The sequence below is a fragment of the Tursiops truncatus genome, chromosome 10, assembly GCF_011762595.2.
Source record: "Tursiops truncatus isolate mTurTru1 chromosome 10, mTurTru1.mat.Y, whole genome shotgun sequence".
NCBI classification, from domain to species: Eukaryota; Metazoa; Chordata; class Mammalia; order Artiodactyla; family Delphinidae; genus Tursiops; species Tursiops truncatus.
The window spans coordinates 60,453,418-60,461,445 of NC_047043.1; positions in this window are offsets into that span (position 1 = coordinate 60,453,418).

An 8,028-nucleotide genomic window follows, 5' to 3' on the forward strand; every position below is an offset into this window, starting at 1 on the left:
CGGAGGGTGCCGTGCTTCGCAGCTGTGGGGCGACTCTAATGAAGTGGGCTGGAGGCTGGAACCTGCCTAGCAGGAGCCCTGGAGATCCCGTTTCCTCACAGCTCTTCCCTCTCAGCTGCTCCACCATCATCTGGGTGCACCAGGCTTTTGCTTACCCTGTAGGAGGGCCACGTTGGATCGGGACTATTGTGGTACCACGCAGGGGAGAATGGGCGGTAGAGGTCCGAGGGGCCGCTGGTCAGGTGGCACGTCCTGCTACCTTGTTCCCTCGCAGCAGCATACTCCAGCCGTGGGACCTCAGTCCTGCTGAGGCTCCAGGGGTGCTGACACCGGCCGGATTTCACAGAGGCCTAGGTAACAGACTAGGCGTTTTCTTAACCCCTTCTTTGCCTGTCGTTGAACAGTCCTTTTCCCTCTCAGCATAGTTTACATACAGTGTTGCGTCTGCTGAGTTCTTACAGCCGCTTGTTGCCATTATAAACGTAGCTGTACCCGTAGGGTTTCAGATTCTTTGCCCTGTTAGTTGATTGAGGAATGTTTTGTAGCGTTCCCTGTGCTTCCGGAGGGTCGCCTTGATGAGCACTTTTTGATACGTTAAGTGTGTGTCTGTGAATCCCAACCTCCCACTTCACCTTCCCCGGTCTCCAATTTCCCCCTCTGAGAACTCCACGCTTCTTTCTTCCCCTCTGTGAACCTGTGTTTCCTTTGTATCCCTATTTAGACTGCACATATAAGAGATATCCTGCGATATGTGTCTTGCTGTCTCTACCAGAATTAGTGAGATCATCTACTGCTGCACCCACGCTGCTGCAAATGGTATGAGTTTCATTTGGTTCTGTGGACGAGTGGTAGTCGAGGGAGTGTAGGTAGCAGAACACCTTTCTCCATTCACCCCTCGTTCGATATTTCGTGCGTTTGCGTGTCTTGGCTGTGGTAAAGGGTACCACAACGACCGCAGGGGTGCAAGTGCTTCCTTCCACTGATGCTAGTCTCTGGTTATACGACCTGCAGCGGGTTGCCCAATCTCGTGGTCCCTCCAGTGTTTAGTCTGGTAAGGAACTTGCCTACTGATCTTCCTACGGCTGTTACCAATTTACAATGTCCAGCCACAGCAGTAGTAGGCTTCTCTGTTGGGCATGCCCTCTTGAGCACTTACGCTTTTAGGGTTTGTGAGGACTGCAGCCAGGGAAACCCTCGTCTAGCTTCCCTTTGCACTCTCTAATCAAGACAGATGCCTGAGCATCTTTTCATTTGAATGTGCTGTTTTCTAAAACGCGCGTGAGTACCACTGAGGTCTTGTAAGGTTTCTGCCTGAGAGTCGGGCCTGATTGAATTCGTTTCAGATTACCTAGCCCAGGATATTTCTTGAGGGCAGGGCTGTGTTTGCAAAGCCGCCGGCCGCAGGCCTTGTGAATGATAGGAGCCCTTCGGCACAGGTTTGTAAGGTTGTTACGGCAGTGTGCCACAAGGCGGCAGCACTGCTCCGTTTTCCTCTCCGGTAACTTGGGGAAACAAAGCCTTAGCGGGGGTCCCGGTGTTGGTTTGGAAATGGGGAGTCGAACGTGGCTAAGCACACACCCCAGGGCTTGCGTATGCTCGCCTCCTGCCCCTTAACCTGCACTGCCCCACCCCAGGCCTATCGCAAGACTTGCAAGTGGGCTACTCGGAGGGTGCCGTGGTTCGCAGGTGGGTCGACTCTAAGGAAGTGGGCTAGGAGGTGGGCAACCTGCCTAGCAGGAGCTATGGAGATCCCGTTTCCTCACAGCTCTTCCCTCTCAGCTGCTCCACCATCATCTGGGTGCACCAGGCTTTGCTTACCTGTAGGAGGGCCACGTTGGATCGGGATATTGTGGTACCACGCAGGGGAGAATGGGCGGTAGAGGTCCGAGGGGCCGCTGGTCAGGTGGCACGTCCTGCTACCTTGTCTCCCTCTGCAGCAGCATACTCCAGCCGTGGGACCCAGTCCTGCTGAGGCTCCAGGGGTGTCGACACCGCCGATGTCACAGAGGCCTGAGGTAACAGACTAGGCGTTTTCTTAACCCCTTCTTTGCCTTGTCGTTGAACAGTCCTTTTCCCTCTCAGCATAGTTTTACATACAGTGTTGCGTCTGCTGAGTTCTACAGCCGCTTGGTTGCCATTATAAACGTAGCTGTACCCGTAGGGTTTCAGATTCTTGCCCTGTTAGTTGATTGAGGAATGTTTTGTAGCGTTCCCTGTGCTTCCGGAGGGTCGCCCTTGATGAGCACTTTTTGATACGTTAAGTGTGTGTCTGTGAATCCCAACCTCCCACTTCACCCTTCCCCGGTCTCCAATTTCCCCCTCTGAGAACTCCACGCTTCTTTCTTTCCCTCTGTGAACCCTGTGTTTCCTTTGTATCCCTATTTAGACTGCACATATAAGAGATATCCTGCGATATGTGTCTTGCTGTCTCTACCAGAATTAGTGAGATCATCTACTGCTGCACCCACGCTGCTGCAAATGGTATGAGTTCATTTGGTTCTGTGGACTGAGTGGTAGTCGAGGAGTGTAGGTAGCAGAACTACCTTTCTCCATTCACCCCTCGTTCGATATTTCGTGCGTTTGCGTGTCTTGGCTGTGGTAAAGGGTACCACAACGACCGCTGGGGTGCAAGTGCTTCCTTCCAATGATGCTAGTCTCTGGTTATCCGACCTGCAGCGGGGTTGCCCAATCTCGGGGTCCCTCCAGTGTTTAGTCTGGTAAGGAACTTGCCTACTGACTCTTCCTATCGGCTGTTACCAATTTACAATGCCAGCCACAGCAATAGTAGGCTTCTCTTTTGGGCATGCCCTCTTGAGCACTTACGCTTTTAGGGTTTGTGAGGACTGCAGCCAGGGAAAACCCTCGTCTAGCTTCCTTTGCACTCTCTAATCAAGACAGATGCTGAGCATCTTTTCATTTGAATGTGCTGTTTTCTAAAACGCGCGTGAGTACCACTGAGGTCTTGTAAGGTTTCTGCCTGAGAGTCGGGCCTGATTTAGAATTCGTTCAGAGTACCTAGCCCAGGATATTTCTTGAGGGCAGGGCTTGTGTTTTGCAAAGCCGCAGGCCGCAGGCCTTGTGAATGATAGGAGCCCTTCGGCACAGTTTGTAAGGTTGTTACGGCAGTGTGCCACAAGGCGGCAGCACTGCTCCGTTTCCTCTCCGGTAACTTGGGGAAAACAAGCCTTAGCGGGGGTCCCGGTGTTGGTACTGGGAAATGGGGAGTCGAACGTGGCTAAGCACACACCGCCAGGGCTTGCGTATCGCTCGCCTCCTGCCCCTTAACCTGCACTGCCCCACCCCAGGCATATCGCAAGACTTGCAAGTGGGCTACTCGAGGGTGCCGTGGCTTCGCAGGCTGGGTCGACTCTAAGGAAGTGGGCTGGAGGGCGGAACCTGCCTAGCAGGAGCCTATGGAGATCCCGTTTCCTCACAGCTCTTCCCTCTCAGCTGCTCCACCGTCATCTTGGGTAGCACCAGGCTTTGCTTACCCGTAGGAGGGCCACGTTGGACCGGGAGACTGTGGTACCACGCAGGGGAGAATGGGCACTAGAGGTCCGAGGGCCCGCTGGTTAGGTGGCACGTCCTCCTCCCTATGCTCCCTCAGCAGCAGCATACTCCAGCCGTGGGACCCAGGCCCGCCTAGGCCTCCAGGGGTGTGTCTCCAACCGACGACGTCAAAGAGGCCTGAGGTAACAGAGGAAAGGCATTTCTTACCCCCTTCCTTGCCTTGTCATTGAATAGTCCTTATCCCTTTCAGCATAGTTTATATACGAGCTTGCGTCTGTTTGAGCTCTACAATCCCTTGATGCGATTATAAACGTAGCTGCCCCCGTAGCCTTTCGGGTTCTTTGCCCTGTCAGTTTATTGAGGAATGTTTTGTAGCACTCCCTGTGCTTTCGGTTGGGTCGCCCTTGATGAGAACTTTTTGATACGTTGACTGTCTGTCTGGGAATCCCAGCCTCCTACTTCCCCCTTCCCCGGTCTCCAATTTCCCCCTACGGGAACTCCACGCTTGTCTCTTCCCTTTGTGAACCTGTGTTTCCTTTGTATGCTGCTTCCTTTGTATCCCTATTTAGACTGCACATGTAAGAGATAGCCTGCGATATGTGTCTTGCTGCCTCTAATTTACCAGAATTAGTGAGATCATCTACTGCTCCACCCACGCTGCTGCAAATAGTGTGAGTTCAGTTTGTTCTGTGGATGAGTGGTAGTCGAGGGAGTGTAGGTAGCAGAACTCCTTTCTCCATTCACACCCGCGCTCGACATTTCGTTCCTTTGTATGTCTTGGCTGTGGTAAAGGGTAACACAACGACCACTGGGGTGCAAGTGCTTCCTTCCAATGATGCTAGTCGCTGGTTATACGACCTGCAGCGGGTTTGCCGAATCTCGGGGTCCCTCCGGTGTTTAGTTTGGTAAGGAACTTGCCTACTGACCTTCGTATCGGCTGTTACCAATTTACGGTCCCGGCAACAGCAATGGTAGGCTTCCCTTTTGGGCATGCCCTCTTGAGCACTTAACGCTTTTAGCGTTTGTGAGGACTGCAGCCAGGGAAACCCTCGTTGAACTTCCCTTTGCACTCTCTAATCAAGACAGATCCTGAGCATCTTTTCATTTGAATGTGCTGTTTTCTAAAACGCGGGTGAGTACCACTGAGGTCTCGAAAGGTTTCTGTCTGAGAGTCGGGCCTGATTAGAGTTCACTTTCAGAGTACCTAGCCCAGGATATTTCTTGAGGGCAGGGCTGTGTTTGCGAAGCCGCAGGCCGCAGGCCTTGTGAATGATAGGTGCCCTTCGGCAGGGTTTCTAAGGTTGTTACGGCAGTGTGCCACAAGGCGGCAGCACTGCTCCGTGTCCTCTCGGTAACTTGGGGAAAGAAAGCCTTAGCGGGGGTCCCGGTGTTTGCACGGGACATGGGGAGTCGAACGTGGCTAAACACACACCCCAGGGCTTGTGTATCCTCGCCTCCTGCCGCTTAACCTGCACTGCCCCACCCCAGGCCTATCGCAAGACTTGCAAGTGGGCTACTCGGAGGGTGCCGTGCTTCGCAGCTGGGGCGACTCTAATGAAGTGGGCTGGAGGCGGGAACCTGCCTAGCAGGAGCCCTGGAGAGCCGTTTCCTCACAGCTCTTCCCTCTCAGCTGCTCCACCGTCACTTGGGTACACCAGGCTTTGCTTACCCGTAGGAGGGGCCACGTTGGACCGGGAGACTGTGGTACCACGCAGGGGGAGAATGGGCACTAGAGGTCCGAGGGCCCGCTGGTCAGGTGGCACGTCCTCCTCCCTCGCTCCCTCAGCAGCAGCATACTCCAGCCGTGGGACCCAGGCCCGCCTAGGCTCCAGGGGTGTGTCTCCAACCGACGACGTCAAAGAGGCCTGAGGTAACAGAGGAAAGGCATTTCTTACCCCCTTCCTTGCCTTGTCATTGAATAGTCCTTATCCCTTTCAGCATAGTTTATATACGACGTTGCGTCTGTTTGAGCTCTACAATCCCTTGATGCGATTATAAACCGTAGCTGCCCCCGTAGCCTTTCGGGTTCTTTGCCCTGTCAGTTTATTGAGGAATGTTTTGTAGCACTCCCTGTGCTTTCGGTTGGGTCGCCCTTGATGAGAACTTTTGATACGTTGACTGTCTGTCTGGGAATCCCAGCCTCCTACTTCCCCCTTCCCCGGTCTCCAATTTCCCCCTATGGGAACTCCACGCTTGTCTCTTCCCTTTGTGAACCTGTGTTTCCTTTGTATGCTGCTTCCTTTGTATCCCTATTTAGACTGCACATGTAAGAGATAGCCTGCGATATGTGTCTTGCTGCCTCTAATTTACCAGAATTAGTGAGATCATCTACTGCTCCACCCACGCTGCTGCAAATAGTGTGAGTTCATTTTGTTCTGTGGATGAGTGGTAGTCGAGGGAGTGTAGGTAGCAGAACTCCTTTCTCCATTCACCCCGCGCTCGACATTTCGTTCCTTTGTATGTCTTGGCTGTGGTAAGGGTAACACAACGACCACTGGGGTGCAAGTGCTTCCTTCCAATGATGCTAGTCGCTGGTTGTACGACCTGCAGCGGGTTTGCCGAATCTCGGGGTCCCTCCGGTGTTTAGTTTGGTAAGGAACTTGCCTACTGACCTTCGTATCGGCTGTTACCAATTTACGGTCCCGGCAACAGCAATGGTAGGCTTCCCTTTTGGGCATGCCCTCTTGAGCACTTAACGCTTTTAGCGTTTGTGAGGACTGCAGCCAGGGAAACCCTCGTTGAACTTCCTTTGCACTCTCTAATCAAGACAGATCCTGAGCATCTTTTCATTTGAATGTGCTGTTTTCTAAAACGCGGGTGAGTACCACTGAGGTCTCGAAAGGTTTCTGTCTGAGAGTCGGGCCTGATTAGAGTTCACTTCAGAGTACCTAGCCCAGGATATTTCTTGAGGGCAGGGCTGTGTTTGCGAAGCCGCAGGCCGCAGGCCTTGTGAATGATAGGTGCCCTTCGGCAGGGTTTCTAAGGTTGTTACGGCAGTGTGCCACAAGGCGGCAGCACTGCTCCGTGTCCTCTCGGGTAACTTGGGGAAAGAAAGCCTTAGCGGGGGTCCCGGTGTTGCACGGGACATGGGGAGTCGAACGTGGCTAAACACACACCCCAGGGCTTGTGTATCCTCGCCTCCTGCCGCTTAACCTGCACTGCCCCACCCCAGGCCTATCGCAAGACTTGCAAGTGGGCTACTCGGAGGGTGCCGTGCTTCGCAGCTGGGGCGACTCTAATGAAGTGGGCTGGAGGCGGGAACCTGCCTAGCAGGAGCCCTGGAGAGCCGGTTTCCTCACAGCTCTTCCCTCTCAGCTGCTCCACCGTCACTTGGGTACACCAGGCTTTGCTTACCCGTAGGAGGGCCACGTTGGACCGGGAGACTGTGGTACCACGCAGGGGAGAATGGGCACTAGAGGTCCGAGGGGCCGCTGGTCAGGTGGCACGTCCTCCTCCCTTGCTCCCTCAGCAGCAGCATACTCCAGCCGTGGGACCCAGGCCCGCCTAGGCTCCAGGGGTGTGTCTCCAACCGACGACGTCAAAGAGGCCTGAGGTAACAGAGGAAAGGCATTTCTTACCCCCTTCCTTGCCTTGTCATTGAATAGTCCTTATCCCTTTCAGCATAGTTTATATACGACGTTGCGTCTGTTTGAGCTCTACAGTCCCTTGATGCGATTATAAACGTAGCTGCACCCGTAGCCTTTCGGGTTCTTTGCCCTGTCAGTTTATTGAGGAATGTTTTGTAGCACTCCCTGTGCTTTCGGTTGGGTCGCCCTTGATGAGAACTTTTTGATACGTTGACTGTCTGTCTGGGAATCCCAGCCTCCTACTTCCCCCTTCCCCGGTCTCCAATTTCCCCCTATGGGAACTCCACGCTTGTCTCTTCCCTTTGTGAACCTGTGTTTCCTTTGTATGCTGCTTCCTTTGTATCCCTATTTAGACTGCACATATAAGAGATAGCCTGCGATATGTGTCTTGCTGCCTCTAATTTACCAGAATTAGTGAGATCATCTACTGCTCCACCCACGCTGCTGCAAATAGCGTGAGTTCAGTTTGTTCTGTGGATGAGTGGTAGTCGAGGGAGTGTAGGTAGCAGAACTCCTTTCTCCATTCACCCCGCGCTCGACATTTCGTTCCTTTGTATGTCTTGGCTGTGGTAAAGGGTAACACAACGACCACTGGGGTGCAAGTGCTTCCTTCCAATGATGCTAGTCGCTGGTTATACGACCTGCAGCGGGTTTTCCGAATCTCGGGGTCCCTCCGGTGTTTAGTTTGGTAAGGAACTTGCCTACTGACCTTCGTATCGGCTGTTACCAATTTACGGTCCCGGCAACAGCAATGGTAGGCTTCCCTTTTGGGCATGCCCTCTTGAGCACTTAACGCTTTTAGCGTTTGTGAGGACTGCAGCCAGGGAAACCCTCGTTGAACTTCCTTTGCACTCTCTAATCAAGACAGATCCTGAGCATCTTTTCATTTGAATGTGCTGTTTTCTAAAACGCGGGTGAGTACCACTGAGGT